The following is a 17,168-nucleotide window of genomic DNA, read 5'->3' as shown; positions in this document are numbered from 1 at the left end:
ATTTGTTTAGGAAAAGAGATGACCAAAGTAATGGTCATACTAACAGACTAACATGGGAACTGGTAGTAGTTCAATGTCTTTTTAATCTAAAGTATGTAAACATGTTCCTGTTTAAAGGCTATTAAATGTGATATTACACAGTATAATCCACTTAAGCTTTAAGAAATAATAATTTCAGATGGTAGATATAGACACATTTAGATTATGTATACATTATAATATTAAAAGGCAAAACAGTATTTCATAATTATGAGATAATCAACCTTACTGTGCATTGTATTGCATGACTATTTTTATATCACTAAGATGAATTTTACAAATCACCATTAATTCAAGGAGGGAGGTTCTACAATGTGTTACAGAGGATAATGATCAAAGTGATAACGATGATGATGATTACTGCAGTTATTATTGCACGCCTGTAGGAATTATCGCTTCGCATCACCTGTAGAAAGACACACAGATTAGATTATGTAACTCAGTTAAAAGTTTGTCACAGATATTTGTTTTCTACCACAAGCTTTTGAACATTAAAATAGGCTACGGTTTATATGTGACTCATAAAATCTGCAACCCAGAGACATATATTTATTTTTCAACATAGTCTCTCACATTAGTCATGTGGTTGAACTGCTGTTTGAGTTTGTAATGTTGAGTGACTGAATGTGGAATTATTTGGCAACCAGATTATGCTTCTACCCTAGATTATATTTTACCAACCTCAGTACAAGTGTGAGGACAGGGACAGTACCTCAGGAACATTGTATGGCCATGCCTATTTTAATGAATAAAGACTTCAAAGAGGGAGGTTCAATTACTTATGATTTAACACTGACCTTCTTTATTATGATAAAGAAGGTCAGTGTGACTATTAATATGATCGCTCTCTACCAGTAGGTGTTATTCTGTTGTGCCTCCTTCTTTTGTGTCAAATGGGTCCATGATGTTGAGTCACTGAACTGCGTGAATAACTCTTCGACCCTGGGTTGGATTTTACGAACCTCAGTGCAGGTGGAAGGACAGCACACATCTACCCTTTGTTCTTCAGGAAACAGATCTCTCAGATGCTGCTTTACAGCCCTAAGTGCCTCATCATTGCGCAAACATCTCAGCAGTCCTTGGTCTTCATGATGGAGGCAGTCCACAGCGAACACATCAGACCTGTTCCTAACACAGAGTCTGCTGTCTGGAGCAACGTAATACTCATCAAAGGTGTGATGGAGTGCAACTAAAACAACAGGTCGAGTGGCTGGGAGGGTGAGACAGAAACAACAATTACTGAAGGTCTCAGAAGTGTGTAATTCTGCTAACAACCTGAATTACATTATTTATCTGCTGATTATTGAGGTTATATCTGCTGTGTATTTACCAGGAATCTTCAGAAGAGCAGCTTCAATGTCAGTTCCAGCTCGAGACACAATAGAGACAAATGCCATAATGATATCACATTCCTCCTCTGAGTACACTTCTATGAGGTTTGAAGATGGTTTGAGATGCTCCACAAAGGTCTCATGGGAATTCATGGTATTCCCAATTACCATGACAAAGATTCTGATCAGTGATGTAAATGGTGGAAGCACTAAACATGAGCAGAAAGCACCATTAAAATTAAATAAAGATATAGCATAATACACAAAACAACACACAAATTTACATGTTTTTAATTATTACGCTAATCTCATAGTTTGTAAAAGGATTAAGTAAACTCTGTTTATGCCATTATTCACAGTAATGTGTAATTTACAGTCAAGTCTTATGTCTCATTCAGAGAATACTGGCAAAAAACATGAACAGAAAATAACAGTTAAAAATTAAAGACACAATATCAACACATATTTACAGGTTTCAAATGCATATATCCTACTTTGTAAAAGCATGAAATAAATTGGTAGTTTACAGTTCATTTTAACTTAATGTTAAATAATTACATTAAAAACACCAAATGTGTTTCAACAACAAATGTTTTGTAATATTATGATTTCATTATAGTCTCATACCTCGAGTCATTTTGACGCCAAATCTAAAGGTTTAGTGTGCAGCCCAAATATCAGTCAGAGAAAAACGCTTTCCTTCTGCAATGACGCATTCACTTTCACTTTCTCTCTGCAGCTGCGCATTTACTGGAAATAGAAGCTGAGTGGACGCTGGGTGATGGGCACAGCAGTTATTTTAGAGGAATTGAATCAATAGAATCAGTTCACTAAAAAGATTTGTTCACTGAATCTTTCAGTGCTTGGCAGGACTCCGACCCACCTAATCCTCCCCACACCTTTATGTTACATAAACCTTTCCCATTCCCTTAATAACCATTCCCACACTGTTCTGTGCATGTGTGCTTGTCCAGCCAGACCAGTCGTGTTGTTACAATCTCGTGTAGGCGAGTAGCGTCTCAGGCAAGCGATGCTGGTTCTCGTTTCCGATAGTAAATATGCACTGTTTACTGTAAGTCGTATTATTTTATTATTTATAAATTCCTTTGTTAGAATATTTTATATATTTTAATAAATTAATAATTTTAACCACGTCTGAGTCCTCATCAGACAAGTAACGCAGCACGTGCTGCGGAGCATGGAGACGGACACAAACACTGAGAAGAGCGAGATTTATTACAGGGAATTCCATAATCGAGGTCGTAGTCACAGACAGGCACTGTCTCTCTTGTAGAGAGTGTCTACTACTCCCCCCCAAAAAATTCCTTGGCATCTCTAGGGGAGAGGCTGGCAGGATCAGAGGAGGAAGGTGCTCCTCAGGGAAGGTGATGACCGGTGGCGGTGGGGTTCTGCTTCGGGGGCATGGTCTTCCTTCTTCTCCGGTCTGGTTTGCGCCTGGAAGAACATACAGACACAACCGCTTCTCGGTGGCTTTCATGGTGACTCCGTCTTGTCGGAGGCATCGGGAGTTCACAATGGCTTTTAAAAGCCAACCGAGAGCCAAGCCAACGCTCGTCTGCACATTCATTCCGCCTACCCGAATCTCGCTCTACAGGTTGCTCCTCCCCAGTGGTGGACGAAGTACAGCAATTATGTACTTGAGTAAAAGTACAGTTACCTTGCATTGAATATTACTCAAGTAAAAGTAAAAGTATTCACCTCAATTTTTTACTTGAGTAAAAGTACAAAAGTATCTGCCTTCAAAAATACTTAAGTATTAAAAGTAAAAGTAAAAACTTTTTTTTTCTTAGCGTCATATCAAAACCCCTAGGCCTACTCGATCAACAAGTGAACAACGAAACAGTGCCTTACATTTGCCTAGCAAACACAAAATACTCAAAACTATATTATATTTAAGTAAGACCAAGTGCTTTTGAAGCAACAACACAAAAAGCATTCATTCAAGTTTCATTATTTTATTTTTCATTCATTTCGCTTGTCATAAAACTAATAACAAACACCATCACAATTGATGAAAATCAATAAAAACACAACTGATAAATCATTCACTATAAACATTACATTTGATGAAGCATTACCTAAGTTTTGAAGAGGCGATGCAGTATATGAAGAGGTTATACGTAGGGCTGAACGATTAATTGCATTTGCGATAATTTCGCGATTTTTTAAAACGCGATTGTCTAATCGCACAGGCTGCGATTTAAACTGCTCACGTGACTTGGGAGCGAGCCGAGCCGAGGACGAACGGAGCAAACCCGAGCAGGAGGCAGGGAGGTGGAGAAGTGAAGTTAACACAGCGCACTTTAACTTGTTGCACAATGGCTTCAGGCTCGACAGAAGCTGACACAACTGAAAGTCTAATACCAAAGAGGGGCAGCACATCAGTTGTGTGAAATTACTTTGGCTTTAAAAAAGATGCTGATCAACGTCAGGTACCCTGCAAAACGCGCTTTGCTACTGTCGCTACGACGCGAGATAACACTACAAACCTGCATTAAAAAACACCACAAAGCCTCGTATGATATTTGTAAGGCTAAAATGCCAACGACCAGTGCTGCATCTTCAAATACGCAAAAGTGTTTCTCTGCACTTATACAGCCTTAGTATGCGGTGAGCAGCGAAATACCGTAAAATCACGCATATAGGCGCAATAAGATTTAAAGCATGGATGAATTGCAAAAGCGCGGATAGCTTCACCGCGGTCCAGCAGACAGGGTTCACTGACCGAACCGTTTGAAAGTGTAACTCCTTATGGATATAATTCGAACGGCACGCTGAAATACCTCGGGCAGTAACGGAGTTCATAGTGAAAGACATGATGCCCGATATTAGTGAACAAGCCCGGCTTCATGGCTTTGATAAACACACTGGATATGCGCTACCAAATGCACTCACGCACATATTTTAGCCAAGTTGCCAACTCTCACGCATTGAGCGTCTTAGACTAAAAAGTTGCTAGTTCGCTCTGGCGCCAACCACAGGCGATCGATCGATCACGATATAATAATAATACTTAAATTTAGTCCATTTTACACCCAGTGGCGGACTTAGCAATTTGGAGGCTCAAGGCGAATTTAGCTAGGGGGCCCATCAACATTAATATGCGAGAAATAAGTTCAGGTTCACACTACAAGATTTTAGGCTGGTTTTTCAGTCGCCGACTGTTTTTGTAGATCGCCGACAGAAACTGTGGTCGGACGCAAATCGGGGATCATTCGGCGCTCGCTCAGTCGTGTAGTGTGAACTGCTGAAAGACGCTCGCCGAGCCGCCGCCGAGTGGCCGCCAACTCATCGCAGACGACCGGCAGATATCTAGCATGTTTAATATCTAGCATGTTTCATATCTAGCCCAGTCGGCGACTGTGAGTCAACAGCAGCGTCTAGCTTCATACAACTTTACTACAAGACTGTGTTTAAGTTATTGTGACAGCACTGGAGAAATAGTGTGATTGACTATATCTATGTTCACTGCAACGGAGAGATGAAATAATTCTGGCAATTAGGGACTATGGAGTGGTTAAACGGTAAAAAAATAATAATAACGAAAATGTGGAGTACATGTAAGTTGTTTTTATTTTCTTCGTGGTGTTGCTGGTTCTCGCGAGTGTTTCATTTTCGTGTTCTCGCGTTTTTGGACGGCAGCCAGATGAGTCTGCGATTCCCCAGTCGTGTAATTCGTGAGCCCACGTCACCGATCAGTCATGTAGTGTGAAAGCCACAACAACTGAAAGACTTGCGATTACAGCACAACCAGTCGTGTAGTGCGAACGGCACAAAAACCTGATGACTGAAATGTCGTGTAGTGTGAACCTGGCTTTAGCTAGACAAGGGGGCCCTACAGTGGGAGGGGCCCAAGGCAATTGCCTAGCAATGCCTCTATGCAAAGACCGCCTCTGTTTACACCCCCCCCCCCCCCCCCCCCCGCAACCCTGTATCTGAGCTGTATAAAAAAATGCCGAAACAGAGTTTCCTGAAGTGGAACAATGGGAAAAAATCGCGATTTTAAATCGCAATCGCAATTTAAAAAATTGCAATTCGATTATTTTCCAAAATCTTTCAGCCCTAGTTATACGTTGTCCACCACATGGCGGGACAGGGAAGCTTAGCACATAGAACTAGAACTGTGTGCAGCCCAACCAACTGAACTCATAATATTAAACTTGGCCAAATAATTAATAATTATTATTATACCACAGTTAGTTCCGAACCTACAATGTGATTGGCTGAGAGGCGATCTAGGAGTGCCAATATTACACGTTATAGCACTGTAACCGAAACTCTCCATGTATTACTCCGCCACATACAGGTAACCTAGCAACGCAGCAGCGTTTACAGGCCAAACAGCGCAACTACAAACAAGCAGCAACATTATCAAAATGAATTACAGGGAGTTCGTTAAATCTATTGGCTTCGAAAGCATTTGTTTCAATCTGAAACTGGAGGATGAAGCTATAAATGACCAGCCTGATTCCTCCAATGATCCAAGGTTTGTCACGCTTACAAACAATGATTTGGATGGGCTGGAAATGCAGACAAACGAAGTTAATACCGTAAAACAAATGTGCTGGGCTATTAATGTATTTACATCCTGGTTAAAGAGCAACGACATTGCAGTCGATTTTAGTATTATCAACAAAAATGAAATGAATCAGCTTTTACGACGTTTTTATGGATCCGTCAGAAACGTGAAGGGAGACTTATATAGCATCAGCAGCTTCGTTGGTTTAAGAGCTGGACTGAACAGATACCTGAACGAACCTCCAATCAGCAGTGGATGGACAATAATTGTTTTACTTTATTTTTAATAAATACAATTTTATTAACAGTTGTTTTTGTGTATATTTACCTCTATAATATTTATTGGGTAAGGCTGTTCCAGTGTTGTATAAGTTTAGCAGCGAGCCATTGAATGGAACTATTTTAACTGGCGGAGTATTTTTAACCAAACAGGTCGTATTTTCTCGTCCTCTTTAACTCAAAATCTTTCAATAAACAGCGATACTTGAACTGTGGTATAATCACAATAATACACTCAAGGTTCGTGCTATAACGGGTAATATTGGCACTGTGCTGATCTACGGCACTCGGCCTACGACCGCAGCGCCAATATTACACGTTATAGCACGAACCTCGAGTGTATTATTGCCTAAATAATTAATATAATAATAATAATTTTAATAATTTTGCTTCGCTTCGCTCATATTTGCTTGCCTTCGCTTCCCTCATAGGAATGAATTGCGAAGTTCGCTTCGCTTGGCCAAATTCGTGTGTATGTGTCCCCGGCTTTAACGTTTGATGTGGGAGTCTCCTGTGTTAAACTGGTGCTTAGCATCTCCACAGATTGCAATTTGGGTACTAGCACATTGCTTTGAATAAAAGCATCTGTAAGTTGTGTATTTCAATGTGTTGGAAAAAAGAAATTTAAAGGTGAATAACTTAATGTTTAAACTTAATGTTTTCCTGAAAGGCTATGGAAGAGCAGAAGTGAGAAGGCCTCAGTGGCCTTGAGGAGAATAGAATGGGCCTATTCAGTGTAAGCTGCAAAACAAGCAGTTTGAGATAAGGAGATGGATGGCTAGAGAGGAGCAGGGGGGGCTCTAAGGAAGAGTAGCAAAGGTGGGGGCAGATATCGAAACTTAGAGATGAGGTATGAAAGGGAGGACATCGCCCAGCACGAGGACTTTTTGCTTGGACGCTGCTGAGATCCACTTGGGTTAGGTAGAGTTCTAGGCAACTAGTACCAGTGCACTGGAGAGTTTGTACCACGTATACTTTGACTATATTGTATTCAATTATATTCCATATAAATTAATCTAAAAGAACTTTTGGTGTTAAGACTTTGCTTGGGTAATTCAGTCAAAACCAATCGGTTCATCGGGGCAGTGTTGGGGCCTATCTGGGTCAAGAAAAAATATCCCAACAAATGTGATATAATTAACCAGGGTATATAAACCACCCTGTTGGTAGTACTCATCTAATGGCGAACTTACCTCGATGTGTATTTTCAAGTTTGACGGCGAGTTCATAAATGATGACCGTGATGTGTTCTTCGGAATGCAGAGGAGACACTTGAAGGAATACGAATCATTTTTCTTTTCGAGGAATTAAAACAATTCGGCTAAATAAGTCCAGGGGTGTTGGGGAAAGCCATCTGTTGCAGCCGTGTCAGATCCTCAGCCAATTAGCATACAAATCTTAATCTCTTACTGAGCGCTGATTGGTTATATTCTTTTATTAAGCGTTGATTTAAAAATAGAAAAGGAACGAGATGTTTCTGTAAATGTAAAGAAGTGAAAAGTAAAAAGTTTCGCTTTGAAATGTAGTGAAGTAAAAGTATAAAGTCTTACCAAATAAAAGTACTTGAGTAAAGTACAGATACATGGAAATGTTACTTAAGTACAGTAACGAATTACATTTACTTCGTTACTGTCCACCACTGCTCCTCCCTGTAGTGTTTATCGAGTACACATAAACAGACACATAGCGCTTATCAGGGAGCTCGTCGCTAAAGCTAGAAACTGAAAGTAACTTCACTTTGTTTTTACAGCGACAAGACTCCCCAGTACAGCAATACACACTAGAACAAACCACGAATATCCGACAACGGGCTAGAAATACACAGGGATATAAGTACACAGAACTAAACTTGACACAGGTGAGGACAATGATGACACGGGCGTGGCAGACAGAGGGAAACCAGGGCAACTGACAAGCAGGGCGGGGCTAACGGGCAAGGAACAACACAGACACGAAGAACAGGGACACCGGAGTGACAGCTAAGAGAAGGGGGCGTAGCAATACGTGACCATCCATTTTCAGAAAGTTTCCACGACAATACTTTATATTACAATACAATAATATACATTTATACATTTTGGGATTTTGTCATTGGGATTTTTAAATCATTAAATATATTTTTTCCACCGATCGAATTCCGCAGAAAATTGACCCGTGAATAATTTTCCTCATTAATATCTTATAAAAACCAGTGAAAGAGTGAATTCGAAAAAGCTGAAGCGCGAAGTGGCGTGGGATCACTGTAACCTACGACAAAAAATATGTATATGAATATGTAGTATGATACTAACCTACAACTTTCAGTGCAAAATAAATATTAAATTAAAAGCAAAATTAAGTTAAAAACTGTACATTCAGAATAAAATTTCAACTTAAATGTGCAATCAAAAAGAAAATGTTAGTGAGTGGCAGCCAGGGTTGGCAGGTCCTACAAAAACATCCCGCACAAAGTCAGTGTAAAACCCGCCCTTCAGAAGCCTAAATTAGCCCAAAGCATGTCTGCAGGGTTGCCAACTTTTCAAGATCACTTGGAGTGAAGTTGTTGAGGAGGGGTGTGGCGAGTGTAAAATGGAGACAAATTAAGTATTGTAATGATCCTAAAGGGATTATTGGGTTACTGTTTCTTTTAAGTTGTGTGTGTGAGTGAAAAAGTGCGCGAGGAGCTTGTATTAATGTTTAAATAAAAGAGACGAGTTGTCAACAGTATACTGTCCTGGTATTTAACGAACGTTACACTGGTGTCAGAAGCTTATACGACAAACCTACTCCGAAGCTCGATGTTTGCGGACAAGATTAAGGAGGAGGAGCAGGAGACGGGTGCCCGGCCACAGTCTGCCGCGTGAGGGAGACGGCGCTGCGTATGTCTGCTGAGGCTGGATTCTCGCCAGGTTTTGCTACAGCAAGGGTGGGCAATTAATTTTTACAAGGGGCCACATGAGAAACCTGAATTGTGTCAGAGGGCCACACAAACAATAATGACGTCATCACAGTGGCTCCGCCCACCTCACGCAAACTTCCGCGAACGGCGGAGGCATTTATACTTGCCGCGTCACATTCTGTGCAATGTTCTCCGAAACGATGTGTGTTGGTATAAAGAAACACCGCTCAAAAACAGGGGAAGGAACATTTACCTGACCAATTTTAATGTTGCTTTTTGTTTCAGATTTGAAAAGTGCTGGAATTTAGGCTAAATACTTGAAAATGTTTGAAATTGTAACTACTTCGTTTCACAACAAATAGCCATCTGAATGAACAGTTTTCTTGTATTACGTCTTGTAATTCCAGGACGAAACATGAGAGAACGTGAAGACGTTAAGATTGGGCGTTTTGAAAATAAACAACAATTAAATAATGTGATAAAAAAGCGAATTATTTCGGATCATTTCGAATATATGTATAAATATTTAACTTAATTAGGTTTAACGTGCTGGGAAATATTGAAATGGACCTTGAAAGTGACGTATAAATGCTTTAATTCCACCTTGTAAAGGTGTATGAACCCTGCAAACATGACTTTGTTCATTGCGCTGAAGCGCGAAGTTACAAAATTCGAGAGGTGCATGACCTTGCGAATCAACAGCGCTAGGCCCTCCGCCACCGCAATTACATAATTTTCGCCGCGCGGACCCTCGCGCTGCGTCAAGTATAAACCTGGCTTAAACCTAGCTTTAAAGCACTTCTACGGCACTTTCAAGGTCCATTTCAATATTTCCCAGCTGACTCAGGTTCTCTCTAAGCTCGGTTTCTGGAACGGAAAACCCTGAGTTTTTGTTAACTTTTCGTTAACCGCGTTTACTTACCCGGTTTCGTCACTGAATCCGCTTTCTGGAATACCCCCCTGTTCAGTCAGCTATTTGTTGTGAATCGAAATACAGTTACGATTTCAAGCATTTTCAAGTACTTTAGCCTAAATTCCAGCACTTTTCAAACCTGGAACACAATGCACAATTAAAATTCGTCACATAAATTTTCCGCCGTTTGCGGAGGTTCACGCGAGGTGCAACATTCACTCACTGATCACCTACAGTGTTTCTCGCACAGCTCACACACACACACGCAGGTACGTCCACACGGAATTAACACAAACGTAGCGCTTTCAAAATAAAAGCGTCACAGTTGTATTGCACGCACGACATAGATATTTGTTTCATTTATGATTGGCCTCTCGCGGGCCGGACAGAGACGCACAATGGGCCGGATGTGGCCCGCGGGCCGTAGTTTGCCCAGGTCTGTGCTACAGGGTTGCCAACTTTTGACATTCGCTTGGAGTGAGATTTTAACCTGGAGGAGGTGGTGGGGGGGTGGCGAACGTAAGTTGTTGGGGGGGGTGGCGAACATAAAATGGACACAAATTAAGTATTATATCGCTATCTATCGATCACTGGTGGTTGGCTCCAGAGCGAACTAGTAACTCATTGAATCTATGATATGGATCAAACTGGATTTTTTTTTTTGGCGTGAGATATCGGAAGTGTGGCGTGAGAGCAGAGCCGGCCCTGACCAATGTGGTGCCCTAGGCAAGATTTTGGTTGGTGCCCCCTGTATCATCAATCATCGGGTTGATTGTGTCACTATTAAAGAAACAAATAAAAAGCAAATGACTTAAATATTACCATATAAAAAGCAATAAATATAAAGGTGTTGCACAAAAAATATTTTAAAACTATTTTACATAACGTAGTGCAGAGAACAACTTTTAAATATTAATAATAAATTAAAAAAATAAATTAAAAACAACAACTACCACCAGTGCAAATCAGGGCAATTTGCCTACTGCAACATTATTATTTCAAAAGTGCATCCGCTGTAAGGAATGCCACCTGATCTCCACCTAACCAGCCTCACCTGACGCTCATCACCACACCCCCTTGTGTCTCTACTTAAACGCCCACATTCCACTTCCTAGTCGCGAAGTATTGCCGACTCATGCCGCGTACCAAGCCTTTCTATTGCCTGTCTGCTCTCCTGTGTTCCGACCCTCGCTTACGTCCCCGACCTTGTCTCCTGCCTAGTCCCTCTGTACCTCCTGACTTCTGCTCCCCCGGTATGACCCTGGACTGTCCTGACCACGCCAAGAAAACGCAGCTGCTACTTGTCCTAGTGCTCGTCATTCACCTGCCTGTTTCTGTACCAGCGTCTAATTTCAATAAAAGCGGTGTTCTTCCGCATTTGGATCCCTCTCTGCCTGTTCAATACGTTACATCCGCAATGAACAGTTAGTATCATGGACGTAATTTTGATTTCAAAAGTGGGGGGGACATGGATTCGTCGCTATTTAAATATTTGGTTTTAACCGTAAAAACTGGGGGGGGGACCAAACCGGGTTTTTGGGGGGGGGCACTCTTGGACGCGGGGTCTAAGGCAATGCTGGTTCGACCTGGTGTCATCCCAGCCGGAGCTGCTGTGCAGACAACTGATGTGCAGCTTAAGACTGTGACTGGGGACCTGGCTCCTATAAGAGGGAGGGGAGTGTTTCAGTTTAAGGTAGGAGATGTCATTGTGACTTATGCTGCTTGGGTGGTGGATGTGCAGGACACCTGCATCCTTGGGCTGGACTTTCTAAGAGCCATTGGTGGTGTATTGGACCTGACAAGGGGTGTTCTAATACTCCCTGCAGGGCAGAGAATACAGCTGGTTTCCCCCTCGGTATGCTCAGCCCCTGCTGAAATAGCTGCTAGCACCGCAGAGACTGCTTGCTTTAACTGAGTCCAGCACAGTGAACGACTTCAAGAAGTTTGCTGTAGCAATGGCGGAAAAACACTCACCATAAATTACAAAGCTACCGGTTTCTCCTTTATTAACAACACCTTATAACAAAGATAAATAAACAGAAGGTGACAAATGGAGAAAAGCAAGATTTTAAATATTTTTATTTGATTTAGGAAAAGAGATGAACAAAGTAATGGTCATACTGTGACGTTCGGTGCAGCTGGAAGGACAAGGCACGAGATCTCTCCAGCTGGTATCGACGGAACGTTTATTTTGAACATTAAGCGCAATAGCGCACGAAAAACACTGGCACATACACACAACGTGCAGACTGAAACAACGACGAGCACAAGACACTGCGCGAACGGACATTAAATAGACAAACCACATAAACCCCACATGATGACGAGACGAGCCACAGGTGAGACGGATGATCACAAGACGCACCCGCACCCACGGAGATCCACTGACGCAGACGAGTAGACGCAGACGACGTAAACACGCACCCAAAAGGGAAGGGTCGGGGACCGTAACGTGACACATACTAACAGACTAACATGGGAACTGGTAGTAGTTCAATGTCTTTGTAATCTAAAGTATGTAAACATGTTCCTGTTCAAATGCTATTAAATGTGATATTACACAGTATAATCCACTTAAGCTTTGAGAAATAATAATTTCAGTAGGTAGATATAGACACATTTAGATTATGTTTACATTATAATATTAAAAGGCAAAACAGTATTTCATAATTATGAGATAATCAACCTTACTGTGCATTGTATTGCATGACTATTTTTATATCACTAAGATGAATTTTACAAATCACCATTAATTCAAGGAGGGAGATTCTACAACGTGTTACAGAGGATAATGATCAAAGTGATAACAATGATGATGATTACTGCAGTTATTATTGCACACCTGTGACGGGCAGGTGTGAGCAACAAAAAGGAAGCGATCACGCCAAGTCTCAGGGAAAAAGGATGGTTTAATATAAAGTGTGCAAACCTAAAACCCGTGCAATAGATCCGAATTAAGGATATAATGACCAGCGGTCAACTGGTACAAAGACAAGACATATATAGACAGACAAACGACCATCAGGTGGGAACGGATCACGGGCTCCGCCCACCTGAGGGGCGTACACGACGTCACAAAACAACAACAACACAGCCGCTGTGGACAGAGGCGGCCGGTAGGGGGCCGCCTCACCGTGACAACACCTGTAGGAATTATCGCTTCGCATCACCTGTAGAAAGACACTCAGATTAGATTATGTAACTCAGTTAAAAGTCTGTCACAGATATTTGTTTTCTACCACAAGCTTTTGAACATTAAAATAGATCGATGTTTAAATGTGACTCATGAAATCTGCAACCCAGAGACATATTTATTTTTCAACAGTATCTCACATTAGTCATGTGGTTGAACTGCTGTTTGAGTTTGTAATGTTGAGTGACTGAATGTGGAATTATTTGGCAACCAGATTATGCTTCTACCCTAGATTATATTTTACCAACCTCAGTACAAGTGTGAGGACAGGGACAGTACCTCAGGAACATTGTATGGCCATGCCTATTTTAATGAATAAAGACTTCAAAGAGGGAGGTTCAATTACTTATGATTTAACACTGACCTTCTTTATTATGATAAAGAAGTTCAGAGTGACTATTAATATGATCACTCTCTACCAGTAGGTGTTATTCTGTTGTGCCTCCTTCTTTTGTGTCAAATGGGTCCATGATGTTGAGTCACTGAACTATGTGAATCAGATAACTCTTCGACCCTGGGTTGGATTTTATGAACCTCAGTGCAGGTGGAAGGACAGCACACATCTACCCTTTGTTCTTCAGGAAACAGATCTCTCAGATGCTGCTTTACAGCCCTAAGTGCCTCATCATTGCGCAAACATCTCAGCAGTCCTTGGTCTTCATGATGGAGGCAGTCCACAGCGAACACATCAGACCTGTTCCTAACACAGAGTCTGCTGTCTGGAGCAACGTAATACTCATCAAAGGTGTGATGGAGTGTAACTAAAACAACAGGTCGAGTGGCTGGGAGGGTGAGACAGAAACAACAATTACTGAAGGTCTCAGAAGTGTGTAATTCTGCTAACAACCTGAATTACATTACAGTTTTATCTGCTGATTATTGAGGTTATATCTGCTGTGTATTTACCAGGAATCTTCAGAAGAGCAGCTTCAATGTCAGTTCCAGCTCGAGACACAATAGAGACAAATGCCATAATGATATCACATTCCTCCACCGAGTACACTTCTGTGAGGTTTGAAGATGGTTTGAGATGCTCCACAAAGGTCTCATGGGAATTCATGGTATTCCCAATTACCATGACAAAGATTCTGATCAGTGATGTAAATGGTGGAAGCACTAAACATGAGCAGAAAGCACCATTAAAATTAAATAAAGATATAGCATAATACACAAAACAACACACAAATTTACATGTTTTTAATTATTACGCTAATCTCATAGTTTGTAAAAGGATTAGGTAAACTCTGTTTATGCCATTATTCACAGTAATGTGTAATTTACAGTCAAGTCTTATGTCTCATTCAGAGAATACTGGCAAAAAACATGAACAGAAAATAACAGTTAAATGAAATTAAAGACACAATATCAACACATATTTACAGGTTTCAAATGCATATATCCTACTTTGTAAAAGCATGAAATAAATTGGTAGTTTACAGTTAATTTTAACTTAATGTTAAATAATTACATTATAATATTATGATTTCATTGTAGTCTCATACCTCGAGTCATTTTGACACCAAATCTAAAGGTTTAGTGTGCAGCCCAAATCTCAGTCCGAGAAAAACGCTTTCCTTCTGCAATGACGCATTCACTTTCACTTTCTTTCTGCAGCTGCGCATTTACTGGAAATAGAAGCTGAGTGATGGGCACAGCAGTTCTTTTAAATTAATTGAATCAATAGAATCAGTTCACTAAAAAGATTCGTTCACTGAATCGTTCAGTGCTTGGCAGGACTCCGACCCACCTAACTGATACGGCTGAACGGTTCATGTTTCAGTTTAGTTCACGGCCTCGGGTACCAGGAGACGAGAGTATTGTAAAAACATTTATAAATAAAAATATGCAACTAAATGTTAGTTTTATTATAGAAAATATAAATCACATTACAAATACAGTAATCCCTCGCATTCTGCGGATTCCAGAACTACCCGCAATAACCGAAAATCCGCGAAGTAGAAACAGTATATGTATTTAAGTATTTATATACTATATTAAGGCTTTAATGTGCTATATTTTGTCAATTGTGATTTTTTACACCCCAATCGAAATTTGTCCTCCGCTTTTAACCCATCTGTGCAGTCAGAACACACACACACACACTAGTGATTACTAGGGGGCTGTGGATCACACGTGCCCAGAGCGGTGGGCAGCCCTAGCCCGGCGCCCGGGGAGCAGTTGGGGTTAGGTGCCTTGCTCAAGGGCCATTGGTGCTGTATTGGACCTGAGAAAGGGTGTTCTAATACTCCTGCAGGGGAGAGAGTACAGCTGGTTTCCCCCTCGGTATGCTCAGCCCCTGCTGAAAAAGCTGCTAGCACCGCAGAGACTCCTGCATTGCCATCAGCTGTGCAGCAGGTTGGAGAGGATGAGAGGTTGTCTGCCATGAGGGAAATCTGGTCCAAGAACTGTGAGGAGCTGACTCATCAGCAGCAGGAGAGTTTATGGCAGGTGCTACTGGAGTTTAAGGACACCTTTGCCCTTAAAGAGAGCGAAGTAGGTCTGACACACATGGTGGAGCACACCATTGACACAGGGGATGCCCGACCTATTAAAGTATGTCCCCGCCGCTTGCCATTAGCTCATCAGGAGGCTGCAGAGAGAGAACTGAGCGAGATTGCTCAAGTCAGGCATCATAGAGCCATCTGACAGTCCATGGGCCTCTGCTGTGGTGATGGTGCCCAAGAAAAACAGTTCAAGGATGCGCTTCTGCGTAGACTACAGGCCACTCCAGGGCCTGAAATTCATTTTTCAAAATGAGTGGGAATTCCCCCCTTAAATGTGTCACATAAGGGGGATTTCTACATTTTGGGGGGGGGGATACATCTGGTGAACCTAAATACAGGTCTTGCTGTGCTTCAACAAGATATATATATATATATATATATATATATATATATATATATATATATATATATATACACACATACATATATATGGTTCGTCTCTACCCTGATCTACCCTGGTCTTTCTTTTCAAAAAAAAAAAAAAAAAAAACATTCCAACTGCTCTCTTGGAGGGCCAAGCTCTGAAATTAGCAGTGTTGCCATAGTTACTTTGAAACAGTAATCCGACTACTGACTACTGACTACTTCTTTAAAAAGTAATTCAGTTAAGTTACTGACTACTTGCTTTTAAAAGTAACTAAGTTAGATTACTTTTAGTTACTTTCAGCAGAGGCTGATCCCCCGCCCCTATAACATGAAAATGACTACCAGTTCTGCCAATACTCACTTTATTGTCATGTATTTTAACCGGAACATCAAAAATGACACTGGCATTTGTAAACTTTTTCTTGAAATAGGCTTACATGTTTTTTAAATAAATAAATAAGACAGTCTTTCTGTTCAACTCCGCCCACTTACAGGGTTGCCAACTCTCACGCATTGAGACACACGCATTTGACTGTCTTCACACGCTTACACGCCACACTTCCGATATCTCACGCCGAAAAAAAATCTAGTTTATTTAACTCTGATCCACATCTATGATTCAATGAGTTACTAGTTCGATCTGGCGCCAACCACCGGCGATCGATCGATCGCGATATAATACTGAATTTAGTCCATTTTACACCCCGCCCAGTAACAATTTACGTTCGCCGCCAAGCCCCGGTTTTTTATTTCAGGTTTGACGTTGTGTTTTTGAAAGTAGACAGCACTCTGTCGCCAGGACAGAGTGTACAACGGACCTTAATGTTGTCTTCCTTAGCCGAAATAAAATCAAAATAATGCCTGTATTTCCAGCTGCTAAAGGCGAACCTCTCCTTACGTCTGACTTTGGCGCCGCAGAGCAGAGATGACGTAACCGCGTAAGAAACGTGTAGCCAAAAAATAAGAATGAATAAATATAACCTACGTTCCCCCGAAATGCAGAAATAGTAACGCACGATGCTTTAGATAAGTAACTTTAATCTGACTACTAGTTTTTAAATAGTAGTTGCGTTAGACTACTCGTTACTGAAAAAAGTAGTCCGACTACAGTAACGCGTTACTAAGT

At 41.1% G+C, this 17,168-nt stretch overlaps 1 long non-coding RNA gene across 1 annotated transcript; it reads right to left on the bottom strand.

Moving 5' to 3' along the window:
- Nucleotides 1-13,129: 13,129 nt before the first annotated feature.
- On the bottom strand, nucleotides 13,130-15,006 carry LOC143485727 (uncharacterized). Its single transcript, XR_013123011.1, has 4 exons — nucleotides 14,675-15,006; nucleotides 14,079-14,288; nucleotides 13,707-13,954; nucleotides 13,130-13,149 (listed from the first exon to the last, which is right to left on the bottom strand). It is a non-coding gene; the product is annotated as an uncharacterized LOC143485727 (long non-coding RNA).
- Between the last annotated feature and the right edge of the window lie 2,162 nt (nucleotides 15,007-17,168).

Source organism: Brachyhypopomus gauderio, unplaced genomic scaffold, assembly GCF_052324685.1.
Source record: "Brachyhypopomus gauderio isolate BG-103 unplaced genomic scaffold, BGAUD_0.2 sc37, whole genome shotgun sequence".
Lineage (NCBI taxonomy): Eukaryota > Metazoa > Chordata > Actinopteri > Gymnotiformes > Hypopomidae > Brachyhypopomus > Brachyhypopomus gauderio.
This window is presented reverse-complemented; position numbering and strand designations above follow the sequence as displayed.